General features: G+C 42.9%; 1 pseudogene; it reads left to right on the top strand.

Moving 5' to 3' along the window:
- The first annotated feature begins 1226 nt into the window (after positions 1-1226).
- LOC142442384 (large ribosomal subunit protein uL23-like) lies at positions 1227-1802 on the top strand (annotated as a pseudogene).
- Positions 1803-15840: the final 14038 nt, after the last annotated feature.

Genomic DNA, 15840 nt, shown 5'->3' on the forward strand with positions numbered 1-15840 from the left:
TTTAAAAGTGGAAAAAAGAGAGGAGGTAACAGGCATCTTTTATTGTGACATTGGAAGGTGGAAAGAGGAGTCAGTTTGAGCTCCAACTTGGGCCCATTGAATTATTAATTTTGTATCAACACACTGCATTCTTAACCCCTTGTGCCCTGTGGGCAGGTTTCCCACACAGGGAGCTAGGAAAGTGGTTGAGCCGAACTGGCAGAGGACTGTGACTTCTAGCACACGATCAGCTTTGAAGTACTTGCGAGAGCTAGCCCCAAAGGTGCCCAAAGTTGGAGAGATGTCTGCAGGCATGGCTGAGTAGAGGCCATCCTGACTGAAGAATTGCATCTGGAAAATTCCTGATTCTGAATAGTAGTCTGTTTCTTTGCTAATTAACCCCGTCACTGTGAATATTGTCTGAGTTCTGTGTGGCCATTGCAATGAAGATGGTCATCAGAACTGACCTCCACCTTCCAGGTTTCATCCTTAGATGCTCATCTTGGTCCTCCTCCCCCTTGTGAAGTTAGAAAAGGTCAGAAATGCCCCAACCGCCACCCACCCCCACCATGTGTACAAGCAGTAAATTGCTTCATGTTGTGGAACTGAATGCTAACTCAGAGTCCACCTCTGTAAATAATCTGCCTTCACCAAGAGACTGTTGCCATCTTGCTTATAGTTAGATCATGGTCCCTAAGAACTGATACAATGTTGAAGGAACAGTCAGGCACATCCCGCTGCTCCCCCACCACCAAAAGGGATTTCTGACACAGTTTTGTAGCTCCCTGGCAGCAGTGGGCAGTGAACTGATACCTGCAGTAGAAAATGCCTCTGTGCTATGTGCAGACATAGTGCGGAAACTCCCTTGAATCTGAATTTTTAAACCAGTACTTTTTCTATCAGCAAATTGTGGCAGCAAAGCCCTAAGGAATCATTGGAAGATGCTAGCATTTCTAGAATGCAGAATTAAAGGGGAAAGGACCGTGTTGACATTGAGCTTGGATCATTCTATGTTGAAATACTACAGTTTCAATAAAATCATCTCATTGGAAGGGATTACAAGTAGATCAAATTTCCTTTGAATGGAATTAAACCCAGTGTATAATCTATAGAGAGTAAGTCTTAATGGATTATCTTTTCTTAAAATATAACTCTTTGAATCGTCTAGAAGTTTGGTAAAATTAGATTGCTTGATCCGTAAAGCCATATTTTCCATTTTAAAAACACCTTGCTTAATAGTTTAATGTATGATTCTCGCCCTTTTCATGAAGATGGCACAGAAGGTGAAGCAGGAAGCTCCTGCCCCTCCCCAAACGGAAGCCAAAGCAAAGGCTTTAAAAGCCAAGCAGGCCGTGTTGAAAGGCGTCCACAGCCATAAAAAAAAGATCCGCACGTCACCCACCTTCTGGCGGCCCAAGACCCTGAGACTAAGAAGGCAGCCCAAATACCCTCGGAAGAGCGCCCCCAGGAGAAATAAGCTGGACCATTAAGCCATCATCAAGTTCCCCTTGACTACAGAGTCTGCCATGAAGAAGATCGAAGATAACGACACACTTGTGTTCGTTGTGGACGTCACAGCCAACAAACACCAGATCAAACAGGCTGGGAAGAAGCTCTATGATATTGACGTAGCCAAGGTCAACACCTTGATCAGGCCTGAAGGTGAGAAGAAGGCATATGTTCGACTGGTTTCTGACTATGACGCTTTAGATGTTGCCAACAAAATTGGAATCATCAAAAGTGAGCCCAGCTGGCTAATGCTAAATATAAACTTTTTCAATATAAAAAAATGTATGATTCTCTTTATTTACATCATGGTGTAAAATTGAGTAAAAAATATTGCTATCAGGAAAAATGAGATAATTACGGTAACATTGCAAATGAGGTAATTGCTACAGCATTGCAAAAATGTCACATATATTATTGCTAAGATTTGTGGATGTATTTTATGATTGGCCCTCGATCCATTGTTCTGATTTATTAGGTATATACATCCCAAAATGCATAAAATGGTTTTATGGGCAATTATTAAATGAGAATGTTTTTGTATTCCAAAATTGCCCATCAATGACCTCCTCTTATGAGGCTAAGTAAAAAAGTATTGCTATAAAATCATAGAAACTTTATTAAACAATATAAAAACATTAAGTTATTGTTTCCCTAAATATCCACTTTCAAGTTTTATGTATTCTAAAGGTGAAATTTCCATCTCTCTAACCTTTCTTTAAAGAATTCTGTGCTCTTCAACGTACACCACATCAAAAAAGCATTTTTTATGTTAATGTAACAGTTTTATTGACAGAGAATTCACATATCTATAATTTAATAGTTTAAACATATTAAAAGGAGTTATGCACTCATCGCCACAATCAATTTTAGAACCATTTCTGTCTTTTGTGCTCATTATTATTAGCTTGATATTTCCCACCAACCTCCCCTGGCATAACCCCCAAGAAACTATTAATCAATCACTATCTCTACAGACCTATTCTGGTATTCCTATAAAGAGAAAACATACAAACAAAGGGAAAGAAAAAAAGCCTCAACAGCAGTAACAAAATCGAAAACTTTAGTTGAAAAGATAACAGAAAATAATAAAACTAGAACAGGCTTTTCTGTCTTTTTCATAACCTTTTGCTTTCTTCATGAAAGATGGTCTTCACCAGCCTGTGCGATCACGAGGTGCCAAAGGGATCAGGGATAAGGCATCATCCAAAAAAAAAAAAAAAAAACCCTACCATAGTGAATGAAGGGGGAAGTGCAAAGTGGAGACCCAAAGCCCATTTGTCAGCCACTGGAGACCCTCTCACAAAGGGGTCTAGGGGAGGAAATGAGCACCGAGAAAGAATGCAGCTTTCCCCCAGATCCTGGATGCTTCCTCCCCGCCAACTACCATGATCCGAATTCTACCTTGCAAGTCTGGATAGAGCAGAGGTTGTACACTGGTGCAGATAGGAGCTGGAGGCACAGGGAATCCAGGGTGGATGATACCTTCAGGACCAGGGGTGTGAGGGGCAATACTGGGAGGGTAGAGGTGAGTGGGTTGGAAAGGGGGAACCAATTACAAGGTTCTACACGTGACCTCCTTCCTGGGGGACGAACAACAAAAAAGGGGGTGAAGGGAGACGCAGGATAGGGCAAGATATGACAAAATAATAATTTATAAATTATCAAGGGCTCATGAGGGAGGAGGGAGCGGGGAGGGAGGGGGAAAAGAGGACCTGATGCAAAGGGCTTAAATGGAGAGCAAATGCTTTGAAAATGATTAGGGTCAAGAGTGTACAGATGTGCTTTACATAATTGATGTATGTCTGGATTGTGGTAAGATTTGTATGAGCCCCTAATAAAATGTTTAAAAGAAAAAAAGAAAGATGGTCTTCATGTCCTCCCACAGCTCATCAGGTCTCCTGCCATTAACCTGATGAATGGAAAAAAGGTTGACGTTGTCAAGAATCTGGACTTACTTGGATCCATAATCAATACTCATGGAAGCAGCAGTCAAGTGATCAAAATATGTACTGCATTAGCAGGTAATTAGGTAATTTCCCTTCATTAGACCTCTTTAGAGTATTGAGCAAGGATGTGAACACAAGCCTTTGAGACCCCAGCCACTATTCTTTGTGATTGCCAGGCATCCCCTGACTTCTTTACCACACTTTGCTATATCAAAACCAAACTCAAATGCTGACTCATAGCGCCCTCTGGCTGTTTCTGAGACTGTAGCTGTTTACAGGAGTAGAAAGTCCACCCTGTCTCGCGAGGAGCTGCTGGTGGTTTCGAACTTCCCACCATGTGGTTAGCAGCTCATTTCATAACCACTACACTTCGTTATCATGATCTCTTTAATTGGGGAAGCATTGGGTAGGGTCATGTCATGAGAATGAATTGTTCTTAGTTTGGTGCTATAAGTTCAGATTCAAAATCCATTTATGTAACTATGGTTTAAATATGCACCTGGCCCTCTTTGGAGACCTTACTCTCCTTCTATCAGGAAAGGTGCCTGTCGTGGCTCTTTTCCTCCCCCTTACTCATTCAGTCTGTCTACTGAGCAAATAATCCAAGAAGTTGGACTACGGAGAAGAAGACGATCAAGATCGGAGGATGTGGATGACTAAACACACAGAGGACTTGATCCACATACTGATGATTTTGGAAGGCCTCAGGCTTTGAGTAAGAAAATAAGTGTCAGGAGAAAGGAAAAGGAAATTTGGCTTGGAGATTAACCCCGACGAAGCAGGGACAGGAGAAGCGCTGACAAGTCAGCACTTGGTCCCTGTTCTTTCTCATGCAGAGGGTGCACTGTGCTGTCTGCCCCGTGCCCTCTCCTTCTCCCCTCTCCCCTCATCTGAGAAGACCTTCAACACACCCATCATTAAAAGTTCTATTAACAGCTTTCCTAAAGCTCTTTTCTAAGTAGGTTAGACTCCTTCTGGCCTTTGTTTTCCCCATTTCAGTGGTCCAGCTACTTCCGGAAAATGTCAACGGAAAATGTCCGGAGACGTCAACGCAACCGTTCACTGGCATGTCATCTGAGCAGATTCTGTCAGGTCAGCTGAGTAGCCATGTGAGCAGAGACAATATGCACAACTGGCAGGAAACATAACAAAAGAACTGACCTTGCCTCTAAGATGCTTTTGTCTTTGTTGGAGATGTAAAACTGGGAAAGAATGACCTAGAAGCATGTTAGTGCTGCATGTTAGCAGAGTTGTGAGACCAAAGGGCACCAGAGTTGATGCACACATATAGCAAAAAACTTGGAAGCAATAAAAATATTGTAACCAAAATCAACTATGGCACTTTCACATTCTAGAATACTCTGCAACCACAAAACTTACAACACAGCCATGCAATTCTTATTGTGGAAATCTATGTCATATGAAAGAAAAATTACTTCCAAGAAACCTATCTGGCAGAAGAAAACTTTTGTTGCAGAAGACAACCCTTGTATGCATATGGAAAGATCCACCATGAATGAGTGGCTATTGCTAGGTTTGGGTGTCTGCTGTGGTGGCTGTGCTTCTTAAGTGTCTTCAGTTGACGCCAGCTCATGGAGACTCTAGACAACAGCATGCAATCCTGCTCAGCAGCCTGTGCCATCCTTGAAATTGTTACGTGTGAACCCCATTGTTGCAACCACTGTGTCAATCCACCTCGGCAAGGGCTGTCCTCTTTTTCTCCCCCCTCTACTTTATCAAGCACCATATCCCTTCCCCGGGGACTGAAGTCTCCTGATGACATGTCCCAAGGACATAAGACAAGGTCACACATTCCTTCATTCTTAGGAGCATTCTCCCATTGTACTCTTTCCAACACAAATTTGTTTGTTCTTCTGGCTGTCCATGATTATTTTAGTATTCTATTCAACACTATAAATCTATGCATCAATTCTTTAAAGTATCCTTATTTATTGTCTAGCTTTCATATGCCTGTGAAGCAATTGAAAATACCATGGCTTGGGTCAAACTCATCTTATTCCTTAAAGTTACATCATTGTTCTTTAAAGAGGTCTTACACCTCAGATTTGTGCATTGCAATACATCACTTGATTTCTTGACTGCTGCTTCCATGAGCATTGATTGTAGACCCAAGCAGGAGCAAAATCCCAAGTAAAATTAAATCCTTGACATCTTCAATTATTCTACATTAATCAAGGTTCTACATATTAGTGAAGCTCTGAGGATTTTGTTTTCCTAATGCTGAGGAGTAATCTTACTGTTTCCTACAACCTGGATATAAATAAAGTTACAAAGAATTTGGATAATGAAATGTATCCCCTATGTACATATATTAACTATATTAATATATAATGATAGGGATATAGGTTTATATGTATATTTATTAAGGTAGCAGACGGACCTTGTGCCTCTACTCAAATCCTGCCTCAATACAAGAACACTTTGTTTTAATAACCTGGCATTCTGTGATGCTCACTTTCCCGTCACAATTGCTGAAGACAAAATGGGTGCATAAGCTAATGTGGTGAAGGAAGTCGATGATGCCCAGCCATGACAAGATATAGTGTCTGGGATTTTAAAGACTTGCAGTTAAACATGTGGCCATCTAGCAGGGAAACAAAAAAACCCACATGGAAGAAGCACACCAACCCGTGGGATCACGAGGTGTCGACAGGATCAGTTATCAGGCATCAGAAGACCCAGAACAAACAACATTTAGATGTGAACGAAGGGATAACAATATAGACCCAAAGCTCATCTGTACAATTGGGCACCTCCTCACAGAAGGATCACAAGGAAGGGACGAGTCGGCCAGGATGTAGTATAGCACTGATGAAACATACAACATCCTCTAGTTCTTTAATGCTTCCTCACACCACCTTCCCACTATCATGACCCCAGTTCTTACTTACAAATATGGCTAGACCAGAGCATGTACATTGGTACAGATAAGAGTTCTCAATGCACAGAATCCAGGACAGAATAAATCCCTCAGGAACAGTAATGGGAGTAGTGATACCACGAGGGAAGGAGAGAGAGAAAGGGGGAAACCAATCACAATGATCAATGTACAACCTCTCCCTACCCCAATGGGATGAACAACAGAAACATGGGTGAAGGGAGACAGCAGATAGTGTAAAATATGAAAATAAAAACAATTTACAAATTATCAAGGGTTCACGAGGGTGTGGGGGGGGGGTGAAGAGGAGCGATATCAATAGCCCAAATAAAAAGAAAATGTTTTGGAAATGATGATGGCAACATATGTACAAATATGCTTGACAGAATGGATGGTTAAAAGAGCTGTAAGAGCCCCCATAACATGTTTTATTCAAAAACAAAGGAATATATGTCCCTTCTGCATGCCAAGTATCATCCCACAAACCAGGACCGACATGCCATTGTGTGTTCAGCATTCTTAGGTGCATAGGGTCGCTGTGAGTATGGACCTGATGGAACCCATTAATAACAACACACATCACATGCTCTACCCAGCCCTCCCCGCCCCCACCCCACTGCAGACCAAACACCAGTGTTCACTGTAAATCAGTAATGACCATTACGCTACTCAAGTTCAACCGCAAAAGATAGACTTCTGTTCTGCTGGTGAAAACAAAAACATGGAATAAGAGAGCAGAAAAGACAACTGTTACCGTGTTACCTGGTGAGATTGGGATGCGCCTCCATTATATTCAGCTGCCAAACACGGGGCTATGTAAATATAGGGTGGGAAGTACTCTGTACCCCCCAAAAATGCGTGTAGAAATGGCTATTTGAGCTATAACCCAGGTGGGGATGGAGCATGATAGTGAGGCAGGAGGAAAGTCAAGGGAAATAGAGGAAAAAGCTAGGAGGCAAAGGCCATTGATAGAGGTCTAGACAAAGACATGTACATGCAAATATATATATATATGCAAATATATATATATGGCTGGGGAAATAGCTCTACTCAAGCACTCCCTCAATGCATGAATACTTTATTCTATTAAATTGGCATTCTATTATGCTTACCCTCCCTACACAACCGCTGAAGCCAAAGTGGGTGAACAAGTACATGTGGTGAAAAAAGCTGATGGTGTCCGGCTATCAAAAGATATAGTGTCTGGGGTCTTAAAAGCTTGAAGATAAACAAGCGGTCATCTAGCTCAGAAGCAACAAAGCCCACATGGAAGAACACACCAGTCTGTGTGATCACGTGGTTCCGAAGGGATCAGTTATCAGGCATCAAAGAACAAAAAATCATATCATTGGGTGCACACCTCCATGATATGATCGCCAAGGACAAACAGGTGCATAAGCAAATGTGGCGAAGAAAGCTGATGGTGCCCAGCTATCGAAAGAGATAGTTTCTGGGGTCTTAAAGGCTTGAAGGTGAACAAGCGGCCATCTAGCTCAGAAGCAACAAACCCCACATGGAAGAAACACACCAGCCTGTGGGATCACAAGGTGTCGAAGGGATCAGGTATAAGGCATCATCACAAAAAAAAAAGAAATCTTACCATAGTGAATGAAGGGGGAAGTGCAGAGTGGAGACCCAAAGCCCATTTGTCGGCCACTGGAGATCCCCTCACAGAAGGGTCTAGAGGAGGAGATGAGTCAGTCAGGGTGCGATGTAGCACCGATGAAGAATACTGCTTTCCCCCAGTTCCTAAATGCTTCCTCCCCCACTACCCCCCAACTACCATGATCCGAATTCTACCTTGCAAGTCTGGATAGAGCAGATGTTGTACACTGGTGCATATAGGAGCTGGAGGCACAGGGAATCCAGGGTGGATGATACCTTCAGGACCAGGGGTGGGAGGGGCGATACTGGGAGGGTCGAGGGAGAGTGGGTTGGAAAGAGGGAACCGATTACAAGGATCTACATGTGACCTCCTCCCTGGAGGACAGACAACAGAAAAGGGGGTGAAGGGAGACGTCGGACAGAGCAAGATATGACAAAATAATAATTTATAAATTATCAAGGGCTCATGAGGGAGGGGGAGTCGGGGAGGGAGGGGAAAAAAGAGGACTTGATGCAAAGGGCTTAAGTGGAGAGCAAATGCTTTGAAAATGATTAGGGAAAAGAATGTACAGATGTGCTTTATACAATTGATGTATGTATATGTATGCATTGTGATAAGAGTTGTATGAGTCCCGAATAAAATGTTAAAAATTATTTTTTAAATAAAGAAATGGCTATTTGAATATATCCCCGTTATGACTTGCCTATTTTGTCAAGACTTATCTGGGAAGAGGATTGATTTTTCAATCAATTAAGATTAAAAATGCTTTCTCACTTTATCATTTGGGATTTGACTTATGCTTTAACATGTTTTTTTTTGATAAGATGGGATTTCTAAGTGCTGGGTGATCAGAACTCATTTATTTAATTTCTGATCGAGTTTGAGCCAGCAATAGCAGAACCTTCTTCCTTCCTCCTGCTACTGTGTTTGCTGAGACATCTTTGTGTCTGGTCCTGGTGAATGGAAGATGCGTGCCTATCATTTTATAAATCAGCCTACAGGGGTCCTCAAACTTTTCAATCAGAGGGCCAGTTCACTGTCCCTCAGACCCATTGGAGGGCCGGACTATAGTTTTTAAAAAGAACAACTATGAACCAATTCCTATGCACACTGCACATTATCTTATCTTGAAGTAAATAAACAAAACGGGGCAAAAACATCCAGCGGGCAGGATAAATGTCCTGGGGGGGGGGGGGTGCATGTAGCCCACGGGCTGTAGTTTGAGAACTCCTGGATCAGAGTCTAAGATGTGATTAATTCAACAGGTTGTTAACCGTAAGATCAGCAGTCTGAAATCAACAGCCGCCCTGTGAGAGAATGAGGCAGCTCCCTACTCCCATAAAGTGAACTAAATTAAACTAAACCCAACTGTGATGGAGTCCGTGCTGACTCATAGCGGCCCCTGTGGGCTTCTGAGACCGAAACTGTTTACGGGAGTAGAAAGCCCAGTCTCTCTCCCTCCCAGCTGCTCCTGCTTCCCAACAGCCGACCTTGCGGATTGCAGGCCAACAGGTGACCGATACATCACCAGGACTCAGCCAGGGTCAAATGGAGTATCGGATGGATCCCCTTGTTGGACCATTTAAAAGTTCTCTCCATTAAAAAAAAAGGCCGGGGGAAATATATGTGAGTAAAGCCTCCAGCGCCTGCCCTCTGAGCACAGACCAGGGTGTGCGCAGCCTGGCTCCAGCGCCTGCCCTCTGAGCACAGACCAGGGTGCGCGCAGAGCTGGCGCTCGCTCACACAGCGTGCCTTGGAAAGTGGCTCATGGCAGATGAATTTAGGGTTGAAATGGAACACTTTATCATTTGATCTCCCTTTTGATTTATTTTAAAGTTGGCCTAGTTTTTAATATTTTCTGTGTTCTTTTCAACTCGGGCTTTTCTGTATGTTGTTACTGTTGTTAGCACTTTTGACTCTTTGTTTTTGTCTGGTCTTCGAGATGAAATCCAAGATGATGAATCGATGGAGACAGTTATTGGATTAATAGGTGCTTGGGGGTACAGCGGGGGAGGTTAGAAGTATATGGGAAGCTAATCATAAGGAATACAAAGAAAGAAATAAGTGTTCTAAAATTGAGTGTGGTAATGATGGTACAACTCTTCTTGATATGCCTGAACTACTGAATTTTAGGATATTTGGATCCTGTCCTGATAAAACTGTTTCTATATTTTTCAAAAGGGGGGAAGAAAAAGAGTTACTGTCTGGAAAACCCTCACGGGCAGTTCTTCCCTGGGCTCTGTGAGCTCTGTGAGTGGGAACCAACTCAGTGGCAGGGAGGGCTTTCGGGGACCATGTATGGCAAGCTCTTAAAAGGGGGTTCCCACCTTCCTTCTGACCTGGACAACCTGGGGTTGGGTGGCGAAGAATCTGATCAAGACATAGGATAGCTCCAATGTAGGATTGTTTCAGAAAGTGGGGGAAAGTGGCTGCCGCCTTTCTGTCTCTGCTCTTCTTGTCCCTGAAAACACAGGCAGTGCCAGATGTCAGGGGTGCATTAACAAGTACCGCTCGTGCCCAAGCCAGCGCCCAAGACCACTCTTCAATAATCCATCAACTCGTTGATGTCTCGCTGCTGTTCTCTTTCTCCTGATGGGCGTAAAACTCACACCTCTAGAACAATATGGCGGCCCGTTTGCTTTTTTTAATTTTAATTTTTTATCATTCTACTCCTGATTGCAACACATGGCAAATGCGTACTACTTTATAGCCAGAGGACAGATTTGAATTCTTGGATGGCAAGTATGTGGGCTCCTATTGAACAAATGGCCAAATAGGAAATTAGACACACAGTGGGGACAGGGCACAGGGATACAGGTTTGGCATTAAGGAAAATGAGAAGACCAGGAGGACAAAATGTATTTGTGTTGATATTTTGAGCCAATGCGTTCTTTTCATCGTAGTTTCTAGAATTTGATTCAAATGTATATTTGATTAGCACATCGACTTTCCGCCTTGTATTGATGCATTTACAGTCAAATATGATGAGCTGAGTGGGAGGTGAGACGAAAGTATGTAGGACTCTCCGAGTGGAAGAGTCTATGATTCCGTAGCTCTACTAGATCACTGCGCACTCTGTCTCCCTTTAATTCACCGTTCCCAATTAGCCTAGCCTTTATGGATTAGCAGAATGCTTCTCTGGTTTAAAAGCCTCACACCACTCCTAGGCAGGCAGCTGCTAAGGGCTAAAGAGAGGCCTTGCTGAGGAATGTACTTGGCCTGTGTCAGTATCACTAATGTTTCATCTTATACTTAGAGCAAAACACCCAGCTTACTGTGTGCACGCCTTGCACATTACCATCCAGCATAGGAGTCTCCCACCTTGGAAGGTATTCATATGCACACAGTGGCTGTTTACTTGCAATATCGAAGTACGGCTGTAAAAGATGAAATCTGATTTCCCTAAATCATGCGGGAAAACTAGTCTTTTGATGCCATAGTCTTGTGGCACAGATGAATTTGGGTTCTTGCCCATGTTTTTATCAATTGTTGGGCTTTTTTTTCTGCTAAGAAGTAGAGTGTGCACGATTCCCAGAAAGATTTTCAGTTGCTCACTTCCTATGTCACGGCACTGCCAGGCTCCATATTTTAATTAAAGGAAGAAGGAAAATAATGTATAGCTAAGTTACTTTACCTTTACAACTCAGGAAAACGTATGTGTTGATTCTCACACCTTTCCCAACACTAAGGCATTCACACCGTGGGGAGACTTGAACCCATTGTACGAACAGGAATACTGCTGTTGGGTGCTGTAGTGTCAGTTCCTCTTAGGGGCCTCACACGGCCGAGAAGAACTGCTCTGTAGGGTTTTGTTGGCTCTAATCTTTGGGGAAGCGGGTTGCCAGGTCTTTATCCCAGGGTGCTACTGGTTGATTCCAAGTGCCCACCTGTCAACAGCCAAGAAGTGCTTAACTGTGGTTTCACCAGGGCACCCAGCAAACCAGGCTAGGTCTTTCCATTCCCTCTGGAGATCGAAACCCTTATAGAAACATTTTGTATTTTGTGCTGATCAATAGGCTCTAGGGAATACTCTCCAGGTATGAGTGATTTCAAGGATGGGGGGGGGAAATCATCATAAAAGATGATGGCATTGATGACATGGCAGGCATATGAAGTAGGTGAACACAGGTCCTCGCATGTTAGCATACGCACGGACATCTTTAAAGTATGTCTGGTGCCTGTTTAAAATACAGATTTCAGGGCACCACTTCTAGACATTATATTGTATTTTAGATGATTCAGATGCAGGCAATTCTGTACAGGTGATCCAAGGACCACATTTTGAGCAACACAGACTTAACCAACAGTAAATATAATAGTAAATTAATATAAAACATGGTTCATATGGGATTTCATCAAGTCTAGAGTCCTGGGCTCTTTGTATCACATACTTTGGTCATATCAGGGGAGACCAGTCCCTGGGGAAGGATATCATGCTTGGTAAAGTAGACGGGCAGCAAAAAAGAGGAAGACTCTTGACAAGATGGATTGACACAGTAGCAACCAAAATGGGCTCACACATAGCAACTGTGGGGACGGCACTGGACTGGGCAGGACTTCATTCTGTTGTACATAGAGTCACGATGGGTTGGAACAAAATAGATGGTACCCAACAACAGCAGAGTCTTAGGTAGTGTGACTCATTAATGCTCTCAGTTGCTAACTCAAAAGTTAGAGGTACAAGTCCACATGCAAGAGCCTCAGAAGAAAGGCCTGGTGATTGTCTTAGAAAACATCAAGTTCTGAAAACCCACAGTTTTCCATGGACACATACGGGATCAGAATCAAGTAGCTGGCAACTGTTGGTGGTAGTGGATAGGCACAAGTAGGCAATTCAAGATGCTTTTAAAGAGTTATTTGTACAGAAATTTCAGGAGCTGACACAGTACCAGTGAGAATGCATTGGAGATGGGAGAAAATTGAGATAGCTGATGATGGTGACAAGGATGAGTGTCTGCCAGGTACCAAACAATGATTATTAATAGGCATTCATTAGCACCGTTTCATTTTCACAGCGTGGGAGATACGAGAGGGGTTTAAAAATTTTGTGCACATGAAGTTCCAAAGGAATACCAAAAATAGATTTGGGGGCCAGGACATGACACTCTTAAAGCCCAACAAACACTCCTTAAAACCCAACAAACAGTCCTTGAACTAATTACAGGCTTTTCTTTGTTGTTGTTGTTTTGTGATTGGCTTTTTGTTGTTGTTTTGTTTCCTTTTGTTGCTTGGTTTTGCTCTGTCTTGTTTTTGTGCATGTTATTATCTGCACAGGTCTGTCTCAATAAGATAGGCTGGAGAAGAAAACAACGGGACCAACAGCTCCAGGGGGACATGGGAGAGGTGTAGGTGGGGGGAAAGGAAGAGGTGCTAACAAACTCAGGGACAAAGGAACAACAAGTGATCCAAATTGGTGGTGAGGAGGGTGTAGGAGGCCTGGTAGAGCATGATCAAGGGTAATGTAACTGAGAGGAATTACCGAAACCCAAATGAAGACTGAGAATGATAGTGGGACAAGAGTAAAGTAAAAGGAAATAAAGGAAAGAACTAGGAGGCAAAGGGCATTTATAGAAGTCTAAATAAAGGCATGTACATATGTAAATATATTTATACATGAGGATGGGAAAATAGAACTATGTGCACATACTTATAGATTTAGTATAAAGTTAGTAGATGGACATTGGGCCTCAACTCAAGTACTCCCTCAATGCAAGAATACTTTGTTCTATCAAACTGGCATTCCATGATGCTCACCTTCCTGACATGATCACTGAAAACAAAGCAGATGCATAAGCAAATGTGGTGAAGAAAGCTGATGGTGCCCGGCTATCAAAAGATATAGCATCTGGGGTCTTAAAGACTTGAAGGTAAACAAGCAGCCATCTAGTTCAGAAGCAACAAAGCCCACATGAAGAATCACACCAGCCTGTGTGATCATGAGCTGTCAAAGGGATCAGGGATCACGCATCAAAGAACAAAAAATCAAATCATTGTGGATGAGGAGTGCAGATTGGGGACCCAATGGCCATCGGTAGGCAACTGGACATCCCCTTACAGAAGGGTTGTGGGGAGGAGATGAGCCAGTTAGGGTGCAGTGTATCAATGATGAAACATACAACTTTCCTCTAGTTCCTAAATGCTTCCTCCCCACCCCAATCATGATCCCAATTCTACCGTACAAATCTGGCTGGACCAGAAGATGTACACTGGTACAGATAGGAACTGGAAACACAGGGAATTCAGGACAGATGAACCCTTCACGACCAGTGCTGAGAGTGGTGATACTGGGAGGGTGGAGGGAAGGTGGGGTAGAGAGGGGGAACAGATTACAAGGATTGACATATAACCTCTTCCCTGGAGATGGACAACAGAAGGGTGAGTGAAGGGCGACGTCGGATGGTGTAAGATATGACAAAATAATAATAATTTATAAATTATCAAAGGTTCATGAGGGAGTGGGAGCAGGGAAGGAAGAGAAAAAATGAGGAGCTGATACCAAGGGCTTAAGTAGAAGGCAAATGTTTTAAGAATGTTGATGGCAGCAAATGTTCAAATGTGCTTGACACAATGGATGGATGGATTGTGTTTTGAGTCGTATGAGCCCCAAATAAAATGGTTAAATTAAAAAAAATTGTGCACAATGGAATCCTATGCAGATTTAAGGAATAATGATGAATCTGCTTCGTTATGCTGATGGACGTTAGTCCATCACAAAAAGACAAACATTGTAGGAGAGCCCTGTGGTATCAAAAATGTCAAGAATACAGAGAGAGAGAGAGAGAGAGAGAGACTTTGAAGGTTACCAGGAGGCAGGAAGTAAAAGGAGGGAAGGAAAGTAGCAGTCGCAGGCTGGTGGGTAGACAAGGGTAGGTTTGGATGAAAGGAAAAATGATGTCCAAAAAGAGGGAGATGGGGAGAAAAGTGGGGTGTGGGGTCAAGGGACAGGGCAAGCCATTGAGTGGTTTGCTGCGTTGTGGAACACCAACCCCACTTAATTCACAATACAGTTTTTTTCGAGCTTAATGGAAAATGGAATGAAAAGATAGTCTATTTTTTTCCACCAGCATTTTGAATGCCCCTTGTATTATCTCAAAAAGAAGGACTGACTGAGATCCGACAGCAGTTGTCATCCATAGAGTAAATGTAGGTTTACCCAGTGAAAAGAGCAACATAAAATAAAAGAGAAAAGTAAATGTCACAAAATAATAATTAGGAGATTAATAAGCCCTAGCTATAGAAATATCCAGACCTGTATCCCCAGAATTCAAGTTGATTATGCCCTCAAGTTGATTATGCATCTATCCTTGCCCTCTGCAATGTAAATATTCATCTTTTAAACACTACTATGCATGCCCACGTGGTGTTTTCTAGCTCAGTCAAGGCAGACATGGTTCTGGAGAGAAACTGTCCAAAAATAAATACCCCAAACACCAAGAGGAGCAGGGTAAACTGGTTCTCCAAATGCAGCCTCTCAGGAGAGCAGGGAGGAGTCAGTTCATCCAGCCAAGTTTCACTATGGAGGGGAACTCTCAACACAGCTTAGCCACCACCTAGCTGGCACCTCCCTTTATGGGAGACCGCAGAGGCCTGGGTGGAGGCCTGTCTCTGACAACGAAGACGCTTCCCAGAATTGAGGGGGAAGAACCGGAGCTCACTCCCTTCAAGATCTCCAAGTTGAACAGCAGGATGAGCCATGAGAAGACACAGTATTGACTCTGGTACTTCGTTTAAAAATGGAAGTCCAGTCACCATTGTATAACTTTATGAGTTGTATAAAGCAAACGTCATAACATCTGCAAATGAACGATCAAGTGTCTGAAGAAAAAAGCAAATGGTCCGGGAGAACTATGGTTTATAATCTGCAGAATATTCTGTGCAGAAAACAACACATCCATTCCAGC

The sequence above is a fragment of the Tenrec ecaudatus genome, chromosome 1 (genome assembly GCF_050624435.1).
Source record: "Tenrec ecaudatus isolate mTenEca1 chromosome 1, mTenEca1.hap1, whole genome shotgun sequence".
In the NCBI taxonomy this organism is placed as follows: domain Eukaryota; kingdom Metazoa; phylum Chordata; class Mammalia; order Afrosoricida; family Tenrecidae; genus Tenrec; species Tenrec ecaudatus.